The following is a 13,727-nucleotide window of genomic DNA, read 5'->3' as shown; positions in this document are numbered from 1 at the left end:
TGTTTGTCTGGTAATATGTATGAGCATGCTTGTTCATTATCATTTCTCTCAAAGTTACTTCTTTCTGTAAAAACTGATTGAAAGTTTTTTATTTAGTGCTTCACAAATATCTTTCTCTTGTGCATAGATGATCCCCTCATCCATGATGGACTGTATTATATCTTTAACTCCGGTTTTGCTTCGAATGAAGCTGTAAAAAAAGCTTTGGTTGATCTCTACTTTTATTTACAATGAATTCCTCAAACTGCCTTTGAGCTTCTCTTCTTATCCTTGTATATTCATTTCTTGCCTGTTTATAGTTGTTATAAGCCCTCTCACTATTGTCTCTTCTGTATCTGTTGCACACAAGTCTCTTTTCTCTTTCGATTTTTTACATTCTGTCTTAAACCAATTCTTTATCCTTATTTCTGTTTCATTGTGCTGAGGGATATAATTTTGGACTCCTGTTTCATATAATTCACGGAATCTTCTCTCTAATCCCCTTTTCCCAATATATTTCTATTAAGCATTTCCTTAAGTCATGGTAGTTGCCCCTTTTCTAATTTAGGCTCTTTTTGTAACTTTCACTACTGGTATCTATATCACATGCAATCCTGAAGTTGAAATTTAACACTACATGGTCACTTATGCTGAAAGGAGGGTGACATGTTGTCAATATGATTATCTTGCCTGGTAAATATATCTAGTAATGATGGATCATCAAGTCCCCTTTTTCTGGTGTTTCCCTTTACATGTTGTGTTAAGAAGAACTCCTGTACAAGGTCTATAGCTTTTGATTCCAACAGCGCTCATAGCATCTTGCATCTAGAGTATTCCGATTTATATTTGTATTGAAATCTCCAGCTAATATAATTCTTTCAGATTTCTCGTCCATTCTATGTAGTAAGGCTCTTAAACTCTCAATTGTACTTTCTGCCAGGTTTTCATATTTGCTTCGTTCCCGAGTGTTTGTTTTGGGTGGCATATATTTATTTGCCACACTTATTTTCACTTCAGATGTGTCAATTTCTAATGCAATCAGTTCTACATGTGACTGTATATCTAGTTGTATCTCTTTGACTTGTAGATCTTTCTTTTGTTAATACCAGAACTCTTTCTCCTTTATTGAAATTTCTCTCTCTTCTAAACACATATTGTAATCCTCAAAGGTTATCGTGTTGTTTTATATCCTTGGGATTTATTTTGTTTCAGTTAGGCAAATAATATGAGGTTCCATTTCTTTGGTATAGTCTTTTATCTCTAATAATTTGGATACCATTCCATCTACATTTGAGTACATCAACTTAATCATGTTGTTTACATATCTGATATTTGAGTCTACTACCTTCTTTTTTCTTAGTCCCTGTTGGTGATGTACTATTTTCTTATTTGTAACCTCTCTACTTTGTAAAAAAAAAAAAAAAAAAAAATCTCCTCTCTTCCTCTGATCTTTCCTTATTCTTTGTTTTTGCTTCTTCCCTCTTTTCCTTTAGTGATCCCCGTTCCTCCTGAGTTAGGCATCTTTTATCCATACTTTTTTAAAATCCTCTTTTTCCATGCGTTTATTAGCATGTTTTAATTTTTCCTCTACAGTGTTCATACTTTGGAAGGTTAATTACTTTTAGAGGCTTTCACTTATTTCTCTCATATTTCCCTAGCCTTTTGTGTTCCTCTGTATCTTTATTACAGATATCCTTTGATACTTCCTTCAACATGTTCATTATAATTACCATCTTTTTGTCTCTCGTGATTCTGTTATTTCTTCTTCATTTATATCAGTGATGACTAGAGATTTGTTGATATCTGCTGATTCTATGACCACTTTTGGGTTGATTTTAATGATTTCTTTCACTTCCTTTCTAATTCTTTTATCTTCGACTTTCGTTTCTGAATCTCTCCTTACATTCACCATTTCAGCATACGTAGTTTCTCGTTCATTTTTGCAATTTCTCATCATTTCGTTCACTTGGGTTATCTTCTCTTCAGTATCGCTGTTTTGGTCTATCAGACTTCTTGCTTGCCTAATTGTCTCTGTACCATTCCTGAACTCCTCCATAATACTCTCATGGTTGACAACTGTACTCGCAATTTCACTAGTCCTCAAAGTGAAACTACCTCAACTAATAGCTCATCTGTTACTGTGTCTTTTTGGTTTAAATCCTTTTCTAATTTTTCATATTCTCCCTTCTGCATGCGTAATTCCTTTTTAATCTTATCCTTTTCCATTTGAAAAATTTTCTCCAATTTATTCACTTTCTCTCCTGCTTTGTTATATGTTTCAGTATCAATCATTCTGTGTACAAATCATCCTGTTTTCTACTTTTATCCCTTCTCTTAACTCCTTCCATATTGACTTTACTAAAGATGATGCTTATCTTGCAGAAAGATATCTTACTTAAAAAGATAAATTTAACTAACAAATATGTATCTCCCTGCCACCAGCCTGGTGATAATGACGACACCCAGCTGATGTTTACGTACTGTAGTATCAGCAGATTCCTGTGCGTGCACTGACTTAGATGTAATCTGTTATTTGAACAACACTTTTTTTGCTAATACTTTCTCTACGAGAACATCGCTTAATTTGGCCTAATACAGAGCTTGACTCATATAAAGATACTATTAAGTGTGGCCAGTAGTGGCCAGCAATGGCCAGTGTTATTGGAGTGACCTGATGCATGTCTCTCTCTCTCTCTCTCTCTCTCTCTCTCTCTCTCTCTCTCTCTCTCTCTCTCTCTCTCTCTCTCTCTCTCTCTCTCTCGTCCTTGTGTGTGTGTGTGTGTGTGTTTTACAGAGTCTGTGTCTTACTTTGTGTCTTACTGTTCTCTCTCTCTCTCTCTCTCTCTCTCTCTCTCTCTCTCTCTCTCTCTCTCTCTCTCTCTCTCTCTCTGTGTGTGTGTGTGTGTGTGTGTGTGTGTGTGTGTGTGTGTGTGTGTGTGTGTGTGTGTGTGTGTGTGTGTTTGTGTGTGTGTGTTTTACAAAGTCTGTGTCTTACTGTCTTTGTGTCTTACTGTTCTGTGTGTGTGTGTGTGTGTGTGTGTGTGTGTGTGTGTGTGTGTGTGTGTGTGTGTGTGTGTGTGTGTGAGAGAGAGAGAGAGAGAGAGAGAGAGAGCCAATTGGGTGTGTGGGATGGATGAAGTTGGATAGGTGGGAGGGATGGTTCGCTGCATCGCCTGGGTGGATGGGTAGGATGGGTGTTAAGGGTGGGTTGGGTTGGATGGGTGGGTGGGCAGGATGGGTGTTAAGGGTGGGTTGGGTTGGGTGGGTGGGTGGGCAGGATGGGTGTTAAGGGTGGGTTGGGTTGGGTGGGTGGGTGGGCAGGATGGGTGTTAAGGGTGGGTTGGGTTGGGTAGGTGGGTAGGATGGGTGTTAAGGGTGGGTTGGGTTGGGTAGGTGGGTAGGATGGGTGTTAAGGGTGGGTGGGCAGGATGGGTGTTAAGGGTGGGTTGGGTTGGGTTGGGTTGGGTAGGTGGGCAGGATGGGTATTAAGGGTGGGTTGGGTTGGGTAGGTGGGTAGGATGGGTGTTAAGGGTAGGTTGGGTTGGGTAGGTGGGTAGGATGGGTGTTAAGGGTGGAGTGGGTTGGGTGGGTGGGTAGGATGGGTGTTACGGATGGGTTTGGTTGAATGGGTGGTCAGGATGGGTGTTAAGCGTGAGGTGGGTTGGGTGGTTGGGTAGGATGGGTGTTAAGGGTGGGTCGGGTTGGGTGGGTGGGCAGGATGGGTGTTAAGGGTGGGGTGGGTGGGTTGGGTGAGGTGCGTGGAGTGGCTTTTTTTTTTTTTCTTTTTTTCTTTTTTTTTTGAGATATTCGTCCGAGCAATGCTGGAACACGGGCAAACAAAGAGCCCGTCAGAGATGCGCTTAACTTGCGCGAGCTTGAATTATCGAGGGGGTGGGTATTCCCTGACTGTGATGAGTAATAATTGTAAAGGAGCACGTGCAACGATGCAAGCGGCATCCATGAACTCATCCCCTGTCCGAGCAAAAGTCGTGTCAGAGTGAGACCTGAGCATGGTAGTGGCTGGGCAGTACAGAAGATAGTGAATGAGTGGCTCCACAGATGTGACCAAACAATGGGTACACGGGTCTGGCTCTGTACCGACAATTGGTTTGTAGCATGGAAACCCCAGACGTAAGCGCCTGAACCTCACTACAATATAGTTGGGTATGCCTTTAAAGGGTAACAAAAGAGAATATGATGTTGCGGTGGCATACCATGTAGCAGAGTGAGAGCCTCCTGTAACCAAAAGCTGATGTTCCTCTCGAGACTGCCTGCTAATGGTAGCAGTGAGAGTGCTAATGACGTGTGATAGGCTGGGGCGCAGTTTAAATGTGACGTCAGGAAGCGAGCAAGCTGAGCGTGCTGCATCATCAGCACGCTCATTGCCGCTGATTCCAACGTGACCTGGGAGCCAATGGAGAATAATAGTGGCACCCCTACGGACGAGAAGGGATGCAAAAGTAAAAATCGCCGTCAGAAGAAAGACGTTGTCCTTAAGGGAGAAAGATCTTAGCTTCTGAAGGGAGGAAAGTGAGTCTGTGTGAATTACGACACGGTGATGATGAGGGTGATGAGCGTGGCGCAATGCACCCAGGACGGCGGCAAGCTCAGCCTGAAAAGCGGATACACCCTGAGAGAGTCGCCAAGATTCAATTGTTTGCGCAGAGACAAAGGCCGCCCCAGCAGAGCCATCAGAGGATACTGAACCATCCGTAAAATAAGTGGCTGAGTCTGGTGAATCTAGAGCCGCAACCCGACTAAGACCCTCTTGACAGAGGAGTGCAGGAATGGAAGTTCGAGGTTTGGCTTCAGAGGGGCATACAAATTTAAAAAGAGGGGGGTCCCATGGTGGTGGATCAGTGTACCCAGGAAAGGGAGAGTCAGGATCTTGGCAGAGGCTCGCAGCAGCTCCCAGTCCATGGATAACAGCAGTTGTAGTCCGGGCCCAGTCATGCTGAGTGGCAGGCTCGGGTGGGCGGCACAAAAGACGTAGGAGGGCAGAGACAGACAGGTGGGGCCGGCACTGTATCAGCTGCAGAGTGATGACTGCCGCTCGTAGCGCAACACGATGCGCCAGAGACGGCAAACCACTCTCCATACGGAGATTGACAATCCGGGTCCAGGGTGGAGCACCCAGCATGATACGGAGTGCATTGTTCTGAAGAACCTCCAGAGATCTGGAGACTGGTGGAGCGAGTCCGGTCAAACAGATGGCACTGTAGTCCACCAGGGATCTGATTGCATGTATATAAAATGTTCGGAGGACTGAGTAAGACGCCCCCAAACTCCGCTTGGAGAGATAGCGGAGAGCAGCCAGTCTGGTGGAAGCACGCTCCCGCAGGTACCGAACATGGCAGGCAAAGGTAAAACCCCTATCAAGCCAGACTCCCAGATACTGATGCACCGTGACAAGAGAGAGCTGCTGCCCCCCAAGCAGCATAGGAAAGTCTGGGGGACAGAGTCCAGAGGGCAGACACTTTGTCTTATTAAAATTTATCTTCAGCCCTAGCTCAGTACATTTGGAGTGCAAGTGAGAAAGGGCCAAGTCCGCCTGCGTGAAGCGGTCCCTCCTGGTAAAGACGAGGGCCAGATCGTCCGCATAGCAGAGGAGGGTAATGCCAGGCCCATAGTCTACAGATAAGAGCCCCTCCATAAGGATGTTAAAAAGGAGAGGGCTCAAAACACTCCCTTGGGGGGTGCCGTTAGGATATAGGTGAAAGGGAGAAAGGTGTCCCTGGAATCGGACCCCTGCGGATCGATCATTAAAAAAATCCTGGATCCAGGATAGGAGCCTGCCTCCCACACCCCTGGCCGCAAGAGCCGCCAGGATTACAGTGGGGCTTGCCAGTTCGAAGGCTTTCTCGAGGTCGAGGAAGACAGCCATTCCCCTTCCTCCCCTCAGCTCCCCAAGGAATGACGCGAGGCAGTGAGTGGTACTCCTGCCTGGATGGTAGGCATAAATCCCTGGGTGCAGCGGTCCCAGCCGCCAAGCAAGCCGAGCCCGCACAACCCTCTCAGCCGTCTTAGCTACACAGCGGAGAAGGGAGATGGGGCGCATGGCGGCGGGATCACGAGGCTTCGGAATTGGGTGGATAACAGCTGCCTTCCACGACCTCGGCAGACGCCCCTCAGACCACGAGAGGTTGAGCAGATCAAGTAGACGGTCCATGCCACAATCTCCAGCATGTGACAGGAGAGAGTATGTAAGCCCGTCGAGCCCCGGCGCAGTGTCCTCCCTGCGCTGCAGCGCTTTGTGGAGCTCCCCACTGGTGATCGGACAATCAGCAGGGTCAGGCCTATCACATGCTGCCTGAATTGCTGCAGCGCGAGAGGCGGACAGCTGTGCCTGTAGGGTTCTGACAGACTGCGGGAGATTAGAAGAGGCAGAGCGGTCAGCGAAGTGCTGAGCAAGACTGCTGGCCTCAGCGGCAGGGTCAGGATGGGAGGGAGGGCGAGGAGGGCGTGGATCAGAGACAGACCTGATTCTCCTCCACATCTCACGGAGAGTGGAGTGAGAGTCTAGGGTACGACACCATCTGATCCACACCTCCTCCCTAAGGCGGCACTTCTCGGAAGCCACATGCCGTGTGACGGCAACCAAGTACCGGCGGTGCGGAGATGTACTGCGCCATCGGTACTGCTTGAGTCTCCGGTTCAGTTCCTTGACCCTGTTGCAGTAGAACCAGCCATCTCGGTAGCACCTTGTTGAGCGCTGCCGCAGCGGGATAGCAAGAGAAGCAGCTTGTGCCAAAATACTTGCTACCTGATCTGCTCTGCTCTCGAGGTCTGAGGCAGGAGGAGATGTCTCAAAGGCCGCCGTGAGAGCACGGGCAAAGGCCATCCAGTCTGCTTTGCGTAGGTCCCACTGTGGTGGAGGAGGTGGGGGTGGAGGAGGTGGGGGTGGCGGGAGGGGAGCGAGAGGCAGGTAAACAATAAGGGCAAAGTGATCACTTGCAAGGTGGGGGTGGAGTGACCATGACGCCAAGCCCGCTAGTGGTGCCGACACTAGGGAGAGATCGAGGCGACCTCCCGCAATATGGGTGGCCTCTGCCACATCATTTAATAGGGAGACACCACCCATCTCCTCCAGAACCAAAGAGATGTGCCGTCCTGCTTCATTAGACTGAAGAGGCGAAGATAGAAAGGCGTGGTGGGCGTTAAAGTCGCCCCCAATGTACACGGCTCCCCTGGCAGCCTGGGAGAACAGGTCTTCCAAGTCCAGGGTGCCCCTTTGGCTCCGGTATACATTATATACCGTCAGGAGTTATGTAGCCAGATGGAGAACCACGCCCTGGACCTCCACATCAGGTCCACAGAAAGGAGGGGGCTCACAATCCGTGCATGCAATGTGGTCCTGAACCAGAACGGCACATTCCCGTGTGACGCCAAGAACATACGGAAGGAGATGCATAGTGTAACCCGCGAGACGAAAAGTGGTATTATCCGGGAGCAGGGTCTCTTGTAGAAGAATTACATGAGGGCGGTCCCTGGCAGCCGCCTCCTGAAAGTGGGCGAGCTTGCTCCATGCCCCTAAACAGTTCCACTGTAGGACTCTGAGGCTGGCAGCGGTGTCTGGCACTGGGGATGATCTGTCTGTAGTCCAAGGGCCCTGTGCTCTCCCTCGATTGCAGCTGTGGCTGGTGTGAGCCCCGAAGGAATATTGACTGGCATACGAGGGCAAGTCAGAGGAAGCTGGGTGGGTAGCAGCTCTTCCACGGTTGTCTGTGTGGGAGATGATGCCGGAGGTACCAGGGAAGAGCGCGGGTGTTGTTTTGCCTCCACCACTTGGTCGATGATGACGTTCACAGCCTGTACCAATGATGCCGTTTCCAGAGGCCTGCCGAGAAGCGTCCCGAGCATCTGAGCCAAGCTTGTAGCAATTTCTGTTCCCATAGTATGCAATTCTTCCCTGGTGAAGACTATGAGAGGAGAGCCCGTGCTGTGGGGCGTTGGTGGAGTAAACTCCCCCCCCAGTTCGACTGTCTGCCGAACTGGGGGGGGAGGAGGGTGATGGATCTCCGCAGTCGTCGTGTGACGAGTGAGAGCAGGTTGGAGGGGTGGAAACACTGCCTCGTCTAGCACTGGGGGTGCAGTCGCTGCTGGACGGCGTTGCTGCCCCCAAATGAAAGTTCCCGGAGGTGCCGGTTTGTTGCTGCTCGCCCGTTTCTCCTTCACCCAGGTAACTTGGCGTTCTCACCCTCGATTGACAAGAACAACTCTGGTTGGGCAGCTGGGGTGCCACGCATGATGTTTTCCCGAGCAGTTGGGGCAGTGGGTAGAGACAGCTTCCTTGGCCTTGAACTTGGCCAAGCACCTCTCCGTGTCGTGCGGGCCGCTGCACATCCCACAGACTGTGGCCCGGTTGCAAGTGGCTCTGTGGTGCCCCCATATCGCTGGCACCTGTAGCAACAGAGTGGCTCCGGGGTGAAGGGGCGAAGGTGATATTCTCCCCAGTTCCCCAGGTCTATCACAGGGATCAGAGGACCCCGCAGGGTGACGATGACCTGTCGAGTCTCCTCCCTGGTCCGCGCTTTCTGGCAGCGGGTTGCCTCTTCGACCTGAGGGTGCTGAAGCAGTATTTCCATAGTCATCCGCAAGAGATAGCCCATGACGACTGCCTTCGTTGACTGTTGGCCGGGCGTCAGTTCGACTAGCTTGACAGGGGAGGCCTCGTCCTGCAGAGCTGTTTTCAAGAGGTCGTACGCTCCCTCGTCCTTCGGCACCAACATCGAGCTTCCATCCCGTCCCATCAGGTTGGAGCAGCGTAGCCCTGGCAGGTGACGCTCTAGTGCAGCCACGGCGTCGTAACTCGTCGCATGCCCGTCCTGGACCGGCACACGGAACGCTGGGATTGCAGAGCAGGGCGGCGGATGCACGGCTACTGACACGGAGGGACGAGCAGCAGGGGGACCCCTGAGAGGAGGCCCAGTACGAACTGCCGGAGAAGGGCCGTTTCCCTGGCGACCACGCCTTGATCCCTTGCGTGCCACGGGGGTGAAACCCTCATCCTCATGCAGAGCAGGATCAGCAGAGGGGGAGATCTGAGTCGCAGCAGGAGCCTCCGACGGGACCTCCAGCCGCTTGGGAATGCGAGGAGACCTAGACGGCCTAGGCTTGTGAAAGGGTGCGCAGGTGGGAGCGCAAGGCTGCAGACCGAGGGCTCGGTTCAAGGGGGTGCCTTGCTGTGGAGCAGGGATGGCAGCCGCACGTAGGGAAGCTGACTTGCCCTTGATGGAAGAGAGAGAGGGTGGAGCAGGTGCAACCTCCTCCATAGCCTCATGTCGGCGGGCTGCCTTAGCAGAATGGGTTGAGGCACCACGCAAGCGAGGTACCACTCCCGTAGACTTAAGTGTAGAGGGGTCAGCACGAGAAACCTCGTGAGCTGACGAGTGGGAGCTGGAGTCTGAAAAGTGACGCTCCCGCTTCGTGCCTGTAGCAGGACACGGGTTGGAGAGCCACGACTGAGGGAGCAGGAGGCGAGAATGCCCCTGGGGCCTAGGGATGCAAGATCCCTTCATGCTGCTTGTACAAACAGCAAAAAAACTCAGTCAACACACACACACACACACACACACACACACACACACACACACACACACACACACACACCTCACACACACAACCACTCAAACAGCACAAACAAAAAACAGTAAAAGTGGCCAAGGTCCCTACAGTGACGGGCAACCTATGCTCCCCGCCCTCTAAAGGGCGATGGGAGGCCCGGCCACTGCCCCTTTCGGGTCTTCCCTAAACTAACAGAGCCGCCCTCACTGCCTCCTATAACCAGGCCCTAAAGGCCCCCCTTCATGGAAGTGCCCTAACGGCACCCCTTCAGGGTTCGGCGTCGTACTACAGTGAGGGACACTAACGGCAGGCAAAAAAAAAAAAAAAACACCCACACACACACAGTCACAAACACACACACACACTCCCACTCACACCCAGGCAATCGGAGACTAAGTCCCAGAAAAACCTGGAAAACAGCAAGAAAATCCTTCCTCAATGCCAGAGACTAAGTCCCTAAACAGGCAAAAAGTGAGGAAAACGGACGAAAATCGCCACGAGTAAATGAAGCAGAGTTCAAATATCGAGACAGATCGGCCAGACCTCCACACCCAACAAAGTCTGAGCTAGGAGTGAGGAGTGGCTCGGGATGGGTTGTAGGGGTAGATGGGTTGGTGAGTGAATGAGTGGGGTGGGCTGGTGGATGAGTAGCCGCAATAAAAGTTTCAGTGGAATAAGCATGAATAGGAGAACTTACCAATACTATAACAGGTGCTAAGAGCCGTGCAGTCATGTCTAACGAGCAGCAGGTATTGTAAATAATACACCCCTGACATTTCAAAAAACAAAATGAACAAGTAACTGAAAGCAGTGTTGGGTATAATTGTACTTTTTTCCTTTCATTTATCTTGTTACGTAAGTTATCCAGTACTGATATTATCATTTCGATAGGCAAGTATAAAACTAGGTTAAGCGAATATGTGCTTCGAAACACCGAATCGCATTTCACTGACATTAATGTGAACCATTGGGTAAAGATCCAAGACAACACGCCACTGTTACCAAGTCCGATGAACACCCTACCATAGCGTTTCTGAACCAGGTGTCCTCGCTCCATCTGGCGGGAGCTGTACAAAGTTTACTGGCTTTTTTTTTTTTTCAACCAGTTAGGTGACACGTTTCATTATAAGTAATAAAGATCATAGTAAGGACTTAGTTTTGTTAATAATTAGTGTTAGTTTCGACTTAACTTCACTAACACTCACCTGGAGTTATACATAGATAAGAACTAAGAATACATTGATACAGGTGGTGAACAGACAAGGAAAGTAAGCTCCAAAAAATGTTGGGGTTACTATCACCAAGTCAGAAGGAAGGAGGGGGGGCAGGGGAAGAATCAGCTGGTGAGGAAGTGAATTTTAGTTGAAGGAATAGGCGTCGGGGCTTAACCCAACATGCTTGGGCAGTTATTCGGGCAGTTGCGCTGGGCAGGGGACAACACAAACATACAAAAATGGAACAGACAGGGAAAGTAAGCTCCCAAACATTCCCTCGGAATACGACACGCAACCTTCGATTTTACATCCGGGTACCTATTTTTTGTTCTAGGTACGAACAGGCTAGGGCAAAGGAGACCGTGCCTAAAGGTCTCGTGGTCGACCCGGGAATCGAACCCAGGAACTCTCGCTTGCGAGGCGAGTGTGCAACCGTTACACCATCGTCCACCCCCATTGATACAGAATGTAATAACTTTCTGTAAATTGAAAGGGTGTGAATATAACGGTCTATAATAATCGCCCTTCCATGATTTTCAGAAAATGGTCGAGACAACTCTTGTATTAAATTTCAGCGAATGCCAGATGGATTTTTTTCATCTGTGAGTGAGCCATAGGAGCCTGAATATTAATAGTCATACATTAACCCTCCCATGGGCGGAACAGCTATTGTGGTTTCAGCAAAATTAAACCTTTTTTTTTTTTTTATTCAGCTAAGAGCAGGTCATAGAGTCTGTTGTCCGTATTCCCGTCGGATGACGAGGCTCCCTAGCACTTCTTCCTTAGCGATTTCTTTTCCAAGCTACAGTACCAATTAATATCCTGTCTATCTGTCTATCTATAGTCATACGCCATAATCTCGTAAGGGGTGGCCGTTTGTCTTTGAGTTAGTCGTTTTGCGGGGAGGGGCACTACCCCTCCACCAACCCACTTGTTGACACGAAGGGAGCACGTATGGGTTTGTTATACGGTTACCACCTAGCGTTGTAAATGGTCTGCTGGCTTACAGGCAACCATTAGGCTTGTCGCCCAATGAACATGGGAACATTTTTTTTCTTTTTTGGGGGGGAGGGGGTATGAGATTTTTATTCATCTTAACCCATTCAATCCGTGTCGAAGTAATCGTTTTATTTCTGTGTTATCAGACGTTTGTATTAAGCTGCTGGGTAAGCTCTGGACTACAGATAACCCCTCCAGATGACACATTATCATTATCTAAATAATAATGATGATTATATATATATATATATTTTTTTTATGCGAGGAAGAAGGAACCAAAGGCCATGAGCCCGCAGTAACAGTTCCCTCCAAGAGAAAAACAAAATACAATAGAGAGCCAAATTCAAGATCCGATCATTTTGAGATGCCTGGACACACTGCGTTTGAAAGACTGGAGATCATAGGCAGGAGGAAATACAGACAGAGGGAGACAGTTCCAGAGCTGACCTGTTGCATGAATGAAAGACTGGGAGTAACGGTTAACTCTTGCATTAGAGAGTTGGACAGAAAAGGGATGAGAGTTTGCTGCCAGACGGGTGCTACGCGCCCGTCGTAGAGGTGGAGGAATGCAAGCAGACAGTTCAGAGGAGCAGTGACCATTAAAGTAGCGATAGAAAAGAGATAAAGATGCAACAGTGCGGCGAAGAGACAGAGGTTGAAGGGAGTCAGTAAGAGGAGGAGAGTTAATGAGACGAAAAGCCTTTGACTCCACCCTATTGAGAAGAGCTGTATGTGGGGAGCCTCCCCACACATGAGAGTTGTACTCCACACAGGGGCGGATAAAACCCCTGTATAGAGTCAACAATTGTGCAGGGGTAAAGAAAGAGCGGAGTCGGCTTAGCACACCCAATCTCTTGGAAGCAGATTTTACAAGAGATGTAATATGATCTTTCCAAGATAAGTCCCGAGTAAATGAAACCCCAAGCATGTTCAAGGATGATGCAGGATTAATCTGAATATTATTAAACATTAGTGGGCATACCTGTGGAAGATTTTGTCGGGTTGATAGGTGTAAGAACTGATAATGATTATGATAAATGATTATATATAATAATGATATATGATTATATAATATATGATAATCTAATGATCTAATGAATGATGATTTGTTAATTGATGATATGATGATTGATGATATGGTGATTGATGATATGATGATCTAATGATCTAATGATTGATGATTTGATGATTTGATGATATGATCATTGATGATATAATGATGATTGAAAATATGATGATGGATGATATAATGATGATTGATATGAGTGATGATATGATGATTGATGATATAATGATTGATAATATGATGATTGATGATACATAATGATTGATGATATGATGATTGATATGATTCATCACTGACTGACGATATATTCATTGATGATAATATGATGACTGATGATTTGATGATTGATAGTCTAATGATGATGATGATATGATGATTGATGATATGAAGATTCATGATTGATATAATGATGGCTGATAATATGATGATTGATGATATGATGATTGATGTTATGATGTTAACTGATGTTATGATGACTGATGATACAATGACTGATGATGATATTGTGACACTTGAAGAGATGATGACGATGATGACGTCGACGACGACGACGACGACGATGATGATGATGACTATGATGATGATGACAGCCTATCAGCAGCAGGAACAAAACAGAAGGGGTCATGGTGGTAAAGGGGTTGAGATACAGTTTGAAGTGAAGGGGTTGGATGTAAGCTTCACACCTCCTCAGTGCGAGATGCCTTTCCTGAGTACAAGCCAGGGTTCGTAAATAGCGCTCCACTAGAAACTTGGCTTATGTTTTGGAGGGACGGCTCAGTCTGCTGGTGTGGGTGTGGGCGCGGTTGTTGCAACAGAAGTAGGAGATAAATAGGTGATGCAGGGCAGACATAGATATTGGTGAGTTGTCCCCACGAAACACGAGAAATATCCCTCGAAGTGGAAGT

Source organism: Coenobita brevimanus, chromosome 108 (genome assembly GCF_032717465.1).
Source record: "Coenobita brevimanus isolate Jiangsu-jjx chromosome 108, ASM3271746v2, whole genome shotgun sequence".
NCBI classification, from domain to species: domain Eukaryota; kingdom Metazoa; phylum Arthropoda; class Malacostraca; order Decapoda; family Coenobitidae; genus Coenobita; species Coenobita brevimanus.
The sequence above is the reverse complement of the archived record's forward strand: the minus strand, read 5'-3'. Positions refer to the sequence as shown.